This window comes from Oncorhynchus tshawytscha, linkage group LG05 (genome assembly GCF_018296145.1).
Source record: "Oncorhynchus tshawytscha isolate Ot180627B linkage group LG05, Otsh_v2.0, whole genome shotgun sequence".
In the NCBI taxonomy this organism is placed as follows: Eukaryota; Metazoa; Chordata; class Actinopteri; order Salmoniformes; family Salmonidae; genus Oncorhynchus; species Oncorhynchus tshawytscha.
The window spans coordinates 73,091,673-73,104,015 of record NC_056433.1 but is presented as its reverse complement, the minus strand read 5'-3'; the positions used below and the strand labels follow the sequence as shown (position 1 = coordinate 73,104,015).

The 12,343-nt window shown below is 48.3% G+C and overlaps 1 protein-coding gene across 2 annotated transcripts in view; it reads left to right on the top strand.

The window, feature by feature from the left end:
• The window catches only part of LOC112251332 (zinc finger CCCH domain-containing protein 3), a 143,729-nt gene that overhangs the window by 43,114 nt on the left and 88,272 nt on the right, over positions 1 to 12,343 (top strand). The window lies entirely within an intron of this gene.

Here is a 12,343-nt window from a genome sequence, read left to right as displayed (position 1 = left end):
GGGATAGAAGGTTAGAGACTAACTTGGAGAAAGGGGAGCTAGAAATGTAGTGTTAGAAGGAGAAGAAGGGGGCGGGTTGATGGGATGATGGAGGGAGTGAAGAAATAGATGAATGAATAGAGAGCTGGAGATGAGTGACTGAAAGAGAAAAAGGTGTAAAGTGTGTGGAGAGAGAGGGAGGGAGAGAAGGGGGGATGAGTGTTAATTTGGAGGCTTGCGTCTTTGGAGCACCTGCTTGACTTCAAAAGGGCTGGGAAGGAGAGAGTGGCAGCCCCCTCTCCCCTCTGCCCTCACCAAATTAGCACCCTGATTGACTGGGCTAGAGAGGCCTCCTATCCCCTTCCTAAACTCCCCGACCACGCACCCCTGACCTCTGCAAATGTAGCTTTGGTCCGTACTGCTACTACATTAACCTTTAGGCTAACCGCTAAAGTGAGTGGTCAGGCAGTAGTTCATTAGCCTACAGACATCTGGGCATCTGTCGGAAAGTCAGATGTTTTATTTAGTCATGTGCACAGGGTCCCAGATGTAGTTGCAGTGCACAGTGAAATCCTTAAGCTCTGAGCTCCAACAGTGCAGGTGTGAAAAACAATACAAAAAATATATATATACATGGTCACAGCTAGGGTCACGACCTGTGCCGGGGGTTATTCTCCTGGAGCAAAACGTTACACTATATAAACAAAAGTATGTTGACACCCCTTCAAATTAGTGGAATCGACTATTTCAGCCACACCCGTTGCTGACAGGTGTATAAAATCGAGCACACAGCCATGCAATCTCCATAGACAAACATTGGCAGTAGAATTGCCTTACTGAAGAGCTCAGTGACTTTCAACGTGGCACCGTCATAGGATGCCACCTTGACAAAAAGTCAGTGGAAACGTCTTGGAGCAACAACGGCTCGGCCGCGAAGTGGTAGACCACACAAGCGCACAGAACGGGACCGCCGAGTGCTGAAGCATGTAAAAATCATTTGTCCTCGGTTGCAACACTCACTACAGAGTTCCAAACTGCTTCTGGACACAACGTCAGCACAATAACTGTTCGTTGGGAGCTTCATGAAATGGGTTTCTATGGCCGAGCAGCCACACACAAGCCTAAGATCACCATGTGCAATGCCAAGCGTGGGTTGGAGTGGTGTAAAGCTCGCTGCTGGGTTTGGTGGATGCCAGGAGAATGCTACCTGCCCCAGTTCATAGTGCCAACTGTAAAGTTTGGTTATGGAGAAATAATGGTCTGGGGCTGTTTTTCTTAGTTCGGTCTAGGCCCCTTAGTTCCAGTTAAGGGAAGTCTTAACGCTACAGCATACAATGACATTCATGACAAGGATATTCATGACAAGGATATTCATGACAATGCCCCCGTGCACAACACGTGGTCCATACAGAAATGGTTTGTCGGGATCGGTGCGCAACTAATTGACTACTGGCCTGTTCAGACCCCTGTCCTCAACCCCATCAAACACCTTTGGGATGAATTGGAAAGCTGACTGCGAGCCAGGCCTAATAGCCCAACATCAGTGCTGACCTCACTAATGCTCTTGTGGCTGAATGGAGCAAGTTCCTGCAACAATGTTCCAACAACTAGTGTGCAAATATTTCCCAGAAGAGAGGAGGCTGTTATAGCAGCAAAGGGGGGACCAACTCCATATTAATGCCTGTGATTTTGGAATGACATGTTCAACGAGCAGGTGTCCATACACTTTTGGTCATGTGGTGTTTATCAGACAACAGTTTGAGAGGTGCTGAGGGTTTTGTACATAACTCATAGGCTGCTTGGTGTGTCTTCTGTATGTGTTTTCCCTCCTTGCCTGCCTAGGAGCCAGTTATGTTGGATAGCTCTCTTTCCTTGTCTTCTACTCCTTCGTGAGCCCTTGTCTTCTACTCCTTTGTGAGCCCTTGTCTTCTACTCCTTCGTGAGCCCTTGTCTTCTACTCCTTCGTGAGCCCTTGTCTTCTACTCCTTCGTGAGCCCTTGTCTTCTACTCCTTCGTGAGCCCTTGTCTTCTACTCCTTCGTGAGCCCTTGTCTTCTACTCCTTCGTGAGCCCTTGTCTTCTACTCCTTCGTGAGCCCTTGTCTTCTACTCCTTCGTGAGCCCTTGTCTTCTACTCCTTCGTGAGCCCTTGTCTTCTACTCCTTCGTGAGCCCTTGTCTTCTACTCCTTCGTGAGCCCTTGTCTTCTACTCCTTCGTGAGCCCTTGTCTTCTACTCCTTCGTGAGCCCTTGTCTTCTACTCCTTCGTGAGCCCTTGTCTTCTACTCCTTTGTGAGCCCTTGTCTTCTACTCCTTTGTGAGCCCTTGTCTTCTACTCCTTTGTGAGCCCTTGTCTTCTACTCCTTCGTGAGCCCTTGTCTTCTACTCCTTCGTGAGCCCTTGTCTGATAAGGTGATGGGAAAGAACCAGTCTCAACTAGGCATTTCACCTATCACTGACCTTGTTTTGACAGCATGGGGCTGTATTATAGACCGATCCTACTAAGAGAACACACACACACACACACATACACACAAACCTCAACTACCAGGTATCAAACTTAACATTTCAACACCTGGTAGCTGAAAGTGTGTGACACACACCAGCTGTGTTGTTGTCTCGACCTTACCAGTGTGTTATTGTGTAATGGAGAACTCATGAAAGGTGTATCCCTTATGAAAGAACAGCCTCTTCCCTGTCTCCCTAACCCTCTCTCTCTCTAACTCGCCCCGGGTCCAGCACTACACAGTTGATTCAAATAACCAACTCATCTTCAAGCTTTGATTATTTGAATCAGCTGTGTAGTGTTAGGCCAAAAATCTAAACGTACCGTAGCTAACTTGAAGGGGGGTAAAAGTGTTACCCAAACCCTCTTGGGGGGAGAGTGTCAGTTTGGCAGTGGAAGAATTCCCACTCCATGGGTCAGGGTTTAGGAGTCGGGGGTGTGTGAGTTACAGATGATGGCTTCACCGCGATGACTGACAACCCCCCCCCCAACCTCTCACCAGGGTCTCCCTATCATGAACTCCTTCTTCTTCCCTCTCTCCTTCTATCTGTCATCTCTTCTCATACACCCTCTTATGACACTTCATCTAATCTTTCCTCAATATCGCTTTTATTGTGAGCTTCAACTTGAACTGAATGTAACACGTAATACTGTAGCATGCCCAAACAGGAAGCACTGTGGACCAGCAACTCTGTCCATCGTCACTTCTGAGTCTCTCAAGGCAGCTATGTTTTTCTCCTTAGGAATGTATTCAAGGTCACACAAACACACACCATCTAACCCCTGACAGCAGGTCTGGGGCGAGAGGCTGTGTCTCCTTCCTGTAGCATGTGTCCACTGCACCTGTCAATCTACACAGAGGGCAGAGTTCACTTTTCTCCTTCTCTTCTCTCTCTCTGTCTTTATTTTCCTCTCCTTGTCTTTGTCCCCTCATTCTCACTCCTGCTCTCTCTCCCACCACCCTTCTCTTTCTCGTTCCCTCTTTAACCTGAGACTTGTACACACTCACACGTACTCTCCCTGAAACACACACATTTAAACATACACTAATATGTCAATAGAGTATTTGTGAAAATACGGCCTCAAGTCATACGCAGACACCACTACCCTCTCTCTCATACACAGACATGGGCGCACAGACATGGGCGCACAGACATGCCAGTTAGTGCATGGAACAGGGTGGGCAGTGGAGTACTGCTAATATAGGAGAGATCTGCTCTTACTTACTTTACATATGTATCTATAAGTAAAGGGAGTGCCTGCCTGAGCTTAGCATTGGGTGTTTAAGTATAGCCTAGTAACTTGAGCTTCAAAATGGTGGCTAACCACTTGACATTTGGTATGCATTTAAATACGATATCCTCACATAGGCAATTAAAGTGCAGCATTAGCTTAGCATGGGCCATGTTAAGTCAGTCAGATGTTAGCGTTGGGCATGTCTATCAGATTCCCACTGGGAATCAGAGGATGAGCCCCGGGGAATTTGACTGGAGACTGATGGGGTGTGTGTGTGTGGGGGGGGAATAGAAGCTCCGGTATCAGACTGACTGTCAATAACAAGATTAATGGTCTACCGGGTGGTTCTGGTTGGGGGGAACAGGGAGTGCTGTTAGCTGGAATTAGCCGTCAGGTAAGGAGAAGTGTAGCTTGGCAGACTCTCAGCGGCTTTAGGAAGGGACTAGATGGGGAGAGGTGGGGGGTCACAGCACAGGCAGGGGGAGCGGAGGGATGGATAGCAGCCTGACTAGACTCTCCACATCGTGTGGTGCAGTGCCATGATGACATGATTTGATAATCCCTAAGAGGGTGGAGTGGTGCTGTGTGATCCAGCGTCATGCCACTCTGAGGAAGACCGGATGAAGAGAGAGCAGGAGGTGGAGGTCTGGAGTGGCAGGCAGTGGCAGATCTACTCTACTTTCAGCCCCTGTCCCATCATAGAAGACTTATTAACAGTCTTGTCGTCTTCACTTGCCAGTTGCAGTCAATCAGATGTTGTATGTTATAGGAGTTGATCTGTTTCAGGGGCTGTTACTACATGATAGGAAAGCATTGAAAACATTCATTCATGCCTGCTGCTAAATCACAGCCGAAGAGAGAGTGATCCAAACCATGTAGAACTCTGTAGTTCTGTTTAGGGAGTTTGTAGAAGGTTGAGAGTGTGAGGTAAGTAACAGCAGTCAGGAGTAGAGGGTGTGAGGTGGGACGGCTGGCTGAGTGCTGTGCAGAGAGAATAGAGTAGATCATCTGTGGTTTCACAGCATAGAGTGGTGTGTCATCTTGGGATGGATGGGTTCGATGTGTGTGTGTGTTGTCAGCGTGGGATAAATGGTGTGCTCTGATTGTAAACCCCAGCAGGTTGTGTTGGTTGAGTGGGCCTGGGAGCAATAGGGTCTCAATCTTATTCTGCTAGACCATCACACACACACACACACACACACACACACACACACAACCAGGGGTCTCAATCTTCCTCTAATAGACCTGACAGCGAGGTGGGGGAGTGAGAGCGAGTACTCCCATTCTACCCCACGCACGTGTGTAGCTGTAAACGGGCTGTCATTAAATAACAGCTAAACACATTGTGCGTTCGGGACTAGGTGGGTTGTGTTTGGGACTAGGTGGGTTGTGTTTGGGACTAGGTGGGTTGTGTTTGGGACTAGGTGGGTTGTGTTTGGGACTAGGTGGGTTGTGTTTGGGATTAGGTGGGGTGCGTTTGGGACTAGGTGGGGTGTGTTCGGGCTGTTTGGGACTAGGTGGGGTGTGTTCGGCTGTTTGGGACTAGGGGGATGCGTTTGGGACTAGGTGGGGTGTGTTCGGCTGTTTGGGACTAGGTGGGGTGTGTTTGGGACTAGGTGGGGTGCGTTTGGGACTAGGTGGGGTGCGTTTGGGACTAGGTGGGGTGCGTTTGGGACTAGGTGGGGTGCGTTTGGGACTAGGTGGGGTGTGTTCAGGCTGTTTGGGACTAGGTGGGGTGCGTTCGGGCTGTTTGGGACTAGGTGGGGTGTGTTTGGGTCTAGGTGGGGTGCGTTTGGGACTAGGTGGGGTGCGTTTGGGACTAGGTGGGGTGCGTTTGGGACTAGGTGGGGTGCGTTCTGGTCTAGGTGGGGTGCGTTCTGGTCTAGGTGGGGTGCGTTCTGGTCTAGGTGGGGTGCGTTCTGGTCTAGGTGGGGTGCGTTCTGGTCTAGGTGGGGTGCGTTTGGGACTAGGTGGGGTGCGTTTGGGACTAGGTGGGGTGTGTTCGGGCTGTTTGGGACTAGGTGGGGTGCGTTTGGGACTAGGTGGAGTGCGTTTGGGACTAGGTGGGGTGCGTTTGGGACTAGGTGGGGTGCGTTTGGGACTAGGTGGGGTGCGTTCTGGTCTAGGTGGGGTGCGTTCTGGTCTAGGTGGGGTGCGTTTGGGACTAGGTGGGGTGCGTTTGGGACTAGGTGGGGTGTGTTCGGGCTGTTTGGGACTAGGTGGGGTGCGTTTGGGACTAGTTGGAGTGCGTTTGGGTCTAGGTGGGTGCGTTTGGGACTAGGTGGGGTGCGTTTGGGACTAGGTGGGGTGCGTTTGGGACTAGGTGGGTTGCGTTTGGGTCTAGGTGGGTTGCGTTTGTGACTAGGTGGGTTGCGTTTGGGTCTAGGTGGGTTGCGTTTGGGTCTAGGTGGGTTGCGTTTGGGTCTAGGTGGGTTGCGTTTGGGACTAGGTGGGTTGCGTTTGGGTCTAGGTGGGTTGCGTTTGGGTCTAGGTGGGTTGCGTTTGGGTCTAGGTGGGGTGTGTTCAGGCTGTTTGGGACTAGGTGGGTTGCGTTTGGGTCTAGGTGGGTTGCGTTTGGGACTAGGTGGGTTGCGTTTGGGACTAGGTGGGTTGCGTTTGGGACTAGGTGGGTTGCGTTTGGGACTAGGTGGGGTGCGTTTGGGACTAGGTGGGGTGCGTTTGGGACTTGGTGGGTTGCGTTTGGGACTAGGTGGGGTGCGTTTGGGACTAGGTGGGGTGCGTTTGGGTCTAGGTGCGGTGCGTTTGGGTCTAGGTGGGGTGCGTTTGGGACTAGGTGGGGTGCGTTTGGGACTAGGTGGGGTGCGTTTGGGACTAGGTGGGGTGCGTTTGGGGACTAGGTGGGGTGCGTTCGGGCTGTTTGGGACTAGGTGGGGTGCGTTCGGGCTGTTTGGGACTAGGTGGGGTGCGTTTGGGACTAGGTGGGGTGCGTTTGGGACTAGGTGGGGTGCGTTTGGGACTAGGTGGGGTGTGTTTGGGACTAGGTGGGGTGCGTTCGGGCTGTTTGGGTCTAGGTGGGTTGCGTTTTGGACTAGGTTGGGTGTGTTCGGGCTGTTTGGGACTAGGTGGGTTGCGTTTGGGACTAGGTGGGTTGCGTTTGGGACTAGGTGGGGTGCGTTTGGGACTAGGTGGGGTGTGTTTTGGACTAGGTGGGTTGCGTTTGGGACTAGGTGGGTTGCATTTGGGACCAGGTGGGGTGCGTTTGGGACCAGGTGGGGTGCGTTTGGGACCAGGTGGGGTGCGTTTGGGACTAGGTGGGTTGCGTTTGGGACTAGGTGGGGTGTGTTTGGGCTGTTTGGGACTAGGTGGGGTGAGTTTGGGACTAGGTGGGGTGCATTTGGGACTAGGTGGGTGTGTTCGGGCTGTTTGGGACTAGGTGGGGTGTGTTTGGGACTAGGTGGGTTGCGTTTGGGACTAGGTGGGTTGCATTTGGGACTAGGTGGGGTGCGTTTGGGACCAGGTGGGGTGCGTTTGGGACCAGGTGGGGTGCGTTTGGGACTAGGTGGGTTGCGTTTGGGACTAGGTGGGGTGTGTTTGGGCTGTTTGGGACTAGGTGGGGTGTGTTTGGGACTAGGTGGGGTGCCTTTGGGACTAGGTGGGTGTGTTCGGGCTGTTTGGGACTAGGTGGGGTGTGTTTGGGACTAGGTGGGGTGCGTTTGGGTCTCGGTGGGGTGTGTTTGGGACTAGGTGGGGTGCGTTTGGGTCTAGGTGGGTTGCGTTTTGGACTAGATGGGGTGCGTTTGGGACTAGGTGGGTTGCGTTTGGGACTAGGTGGGTTGTGTTCGGGCTGTTTGGGACTAGGTGGGGTGTGTTTGGGACTAGGTGAAGTGTTTTCGGCTGTTTGGAATAGGAGGGAGGGCTAAATGTACACACACCCCACACACAGGCGGGGAGTCGGTAAGAGGGATGGGGTGTGAGCCACAGCACGGCAGCAGTCTGTGACAAGCCCTATCTGTCATCTGCCAGGAGGCCCAAATAGCTCTGACTGTAATACAGATGACTGCTGGGAGAAGGAACTACAAGGCCATGCAACTAATCCTGCACAACCAAACCACCTCACACACACGCACAGCCTTACCTCATTCATACATACACAATTGTTTTATTTTGTATTTATTTATTTCACCTTTATTTAACCAGATTGGCCAGTTGAGAACAAGTTCTCATTTACAGCTGCGACCTGGCCAAGATAAAGCAAAGCAGTGCGAAAATTAACATTTGTGCGTGGTAGGGCTGACCCCATTTAGTCGACTGGTCGATATGCTGTTGGTCGACCGAGTAGCAAATATAGAAAATGAATGGCACACGAGACACCTCTCTGATTCACACCTGTCTCAGTGGACTAGTCCATTGCAGAGGCCGCGGGAATGGCACACCAGTAGTACATTTACCGTTAATTACCATCATTTCTAATCTACAATGTCTGTTTGGTTATGGTAACTTCTGTTAATGCATTCAATATTTATTATTTTTACAGTCTTACCATTGTCAGAGTGGACATGTTTTTTGCAGTGTGCACAACAAAGGCTACACTTGTGAGAAAAAGTTTTGGTAAGGATGCACACCTGATTACGCATACTGTAGAAGTAGGTCTGGGCTACCTGGCCTGCACGTAAATGTAGGCCTAGAAATGTGCCCATTTGTGGATCTAATAGTGTTTCTGTGTCTTAACTCCCCACCACTGTGGAGATTCTCAGTCATTTCTTTTTCTTCACCTCAATCAGCAAGTAAACAAAGTCTGTTTTTACATCCATTGACAATGACAATATTTCCTCGATAACCACTTTGTCTACTTTGTCTGATGCTTTAAGCACTGCAATTAAAAATGAAGACAAGCAAATTACTAAAAAGAGGGAGCCAGAGATCAATGTTGCCTAACCAGAAGAAAAACACCTGTTCCCGATCCGACCCTTATACTCGTGCTGCTGCTGGCCTTCACAGATTCTGTGTTTGTGTTCATTTAGCATGCCAACTTATGATTATTAGATATACATTTTTGTGGAACAGTTTTTCATTTAATTTATAATAGTCTTCATATCTCAAAATAAATTTCATGGTGTTAATCAAAATGATACAAATCTAAAATGAACTTCTATTGCCATTGCCAATATCTAAAAGTATCCTACATTAAGACAATAAATAAAAACATTGCAGCCTGCAGGTAGCAAATGTCCTGATTTTAAAAATAAATATCCTATAAATTGCATTGGCAATGCATGGACTGTCTGCAAGGAACTTGAAACATTGTATCAACTATTACCTTGCGCCAGTGAGCTCTGGAAAGACAGACAGCTGTAGGCTATTTGTGCAAGGGATAAGAAGTAATCATGTAGGCCTATTTTAGGAGGTTTACACCAGATCACAGTATGGCATTTATTTATTGTTTTCATGCTAATTGATGGCTGTAATCGCTGCCAAAGGTGCTTCAACATAGTAGAGTAATGGGTCTGAATACTTATGTAAATGTGATTTTACCTTTTTATATATATATATATATATATATATATATATACACACTTACATAAGTATTCAGACCCTTTACTCTACTTTGTTGATGCACCTTTGGCAGCGATTACAGACTTCACTCTTCTTGGGTATGATGCTATAAGCTTGGCACACCTGGCACACCTGTATTTGGTGAGTTTTGCCCATTCCTCTCTGCAGATCCTCTCAAGCTCTGTTGGCTTGGATGGGGAGCGTCGCTGCACAGCTATTTTCAGGTCTATCCAGAGATGTTAGATTGTGTTCAAGTCCGGGCTCTGGCTGGGCCACTCAAGGACATTTGGAGACTTGTCCCGAAGCCACTGCTGCGTTGTCTTAGCTGTGTGCTTAGGGTCGTTGTCCTGTTGGAAGGTGAACCATCGTCCCATCTGAGGTCCGCTCTGGAGCAGGTTTCTCTGTACTTTGCTCTTTTCATCTTTGCCGCGATCCTGACGAGTCTCCCAATCCCTGCTGCTGAAAACCTCCCCACAGCATGATGCTGCCACATCATGCTTCACCAAAGGGATGGTGCCAGGTTTCCTCCAGACGTGATGCTTGGCATTCAGGCCAAAGAGCTAATCTTGGTTTCATCAGACCAGAGAATCTTTCTCAAATCAAACTTTATTTGTCATGCGCCGAACACAACAAATGTAGACCTTACCGTGAAATCCTTACTTACAAGCCCTTAACCAACAGTGCAGTTAAGAAAATATTTACCAAATAAACTAAAGAAAAAAATGAATAAAAAGTAACACAATATCATAACAATAATGATGCTATAAACAAGTCAGTGTGGGCAGGGGTACAGGTTAGAGGTCATTTGTGCATGTAGGTAGGGGTGAAGTGGCTATGCATAGCTGATAAACAGTGAGTAGCAGCAGTATACAAAACAAATGGATGTGTGTGGTCAGTGTAATAGTCCGGTGGCCAGTTGATTAATTGTTCAGCAGTCATGGTTTGGGGATAGATGCTGTTACGGGGCCTTTTGGTCCTAGACTTGCCACTTGCCACTGTAGTCAATGAACAGCATTCTCACATAGGTTTTTCTTTTGTCCAGGTAGGAAAGGGCGGTGTGGAGTGCGATTTGCGTCATCTGTTGGGGCGGTATGCAAATTGGAGTGGGTCTAGGGTATCCGGGAGGATGCTGTTGATGCGAGCCAGCACTTTATTACTACCTACGTGAGTGCTACAGGGCGGTAATCATTTAGGCAGGTTACCTTCGCTATCTTGGGCACAGGGACCTAGGGTGGTCTGTTTGAAACATGTAGGTACTACAGACTCCGTCAGGGAGAGGTTGAAGATGTCAGTGAAGACACTTGCCAGTTGGTCCGCACATGCTTTCAGTGCACGTCCTGGTAATCCATCTGGCCCCGTGGCTTTGTGAATGTTGACCTGTTTAAAGGTCATGCTCACATTGGCTACTGAGAGCGTTATAACACTGTCATCTAGAACAGCTGATGCTGTAGTGCATGCTTCAGTGTTGCTTGCCCCAAAGCGAGCATAAAAGGCATTTAGCTCATCTGGTAGGCTTGCGTCACTGGGCAGCTCGCGTCTGGTTTTTCCTTTGTAGTCCGTAGTAGTTTCCAAGCCCTGCCACATCCGACTAGCTTCAGAGCCGGTGTGGTAGGATTCAATCTTAATCCTGTATTGATGCTTTGCTTGTTTGATGGTTCAAAGTGCAGAGTGGGATTTCTTATAGGCATCTGGATTCGTGTCCCGCAGCAGCTTTAGCCTTTAGCTCAATGCGGATGTTGGCTGTAATCCATGGCTTCTGGTTGGGATATGTACGTACGGTCACTGTGGGGACAACGTCGTCGATGCACTTATTGATGAAGCCGATGACTGAGGTGGTGTACTCCTCAATGCCATTGGATGAATCCTGGAACATATTCCAATCTCATGGTCTGAGAGTTCTTTAGGGGCCTTTTGGCAAACTCCAAGTGGGCTGTCATGTGCCTTTTACTGAGGAGTGCCTTTTGTCTGGCCATGAGGCCTGATTGGTGTAGTGCTGCAGGAATGGTTGTCCTTCTGGAAGGTTCTCCCATCTCCACAGAGGAACTCTGGAGCTCTGTCAGAGTGACCATCGGGTTCTTGGTCACCTCCCTGACCCAGGCCCTTCTGCCCCGACTGGGTTTTTCTGTTTTATCTGTAATAAAACCTGTTTTTGCTTTGTCATTATGGGGTATTGTGTGTAAATGTTTTTTAAACTATTTTAGAATAAGGCTGTAGCATAACAATGTGGAAAAAGTCAAGGGGTCTGAATAATATCCGAATGCACTGTATATGAAAAAATACACATTTGAAAATGAGAGAGAGAGAGAGAATATTCCTCCAAGCTGCTGTTTGCTTCTTGGTCATGCTTTGTTATTAAATGCTAATTACCATGACAACAATTAAAGACATTTGATACAGATAATTTAGTAGAGGCACATTGTTGGGTGTCTCACTCTGTCCGTCCCCTCCTTCGCTCTCTCTCGCTCTTTCTCCTTCTTCAGTCATTAAGAATACACACTATTGTCACAGTGAGAGATGTGTGGTAGAGGGGGAGCAGAGAGAGATGTTCTTTCTGTCACCCACACACTCTTTTTCTACTGCTGGTTCTCAGGGTTTGTCTTGAGTGAACAGAAGGTGATTTATGGGAGATTCTGCTGGAAGACTTTTTTTCACTGTGTTTTTTTTCTTCAGTTATAGGATTCAGTTGTAAAATCATTGTGTATTTCAATTCTGAAATTGTCCCAAAGTTCTATTCATTCTTGAATCATCCCAAAGTAATTTTTAAATTAGAAACCACTGTCCCGACATTCTATTTCCACTGGATTCATCCCAGTTCTCCGATCTTCAGAATCATCAGTCTTATTCATTATTCCACAGTCATCAGACTCTACCTGAGTCTTCACAGTACACTGCCTGATCCTGAATGCTACATCCTAACTCCTGGCTCTGATAAATCCTCTAGTTTGGTAAATTGGCGTAAAGCAGCGGTTTCAGATCCACGCAGATGCAAATGCCATCCTTTACCCAGCACAACATGTCAGCCAAGCTCAACCATCATAAAGCAATATGATGGATACACACCCAAATAAATAAATAACAAACAGTCCTATTCTTTTTTTTTTTCTCCTTTCC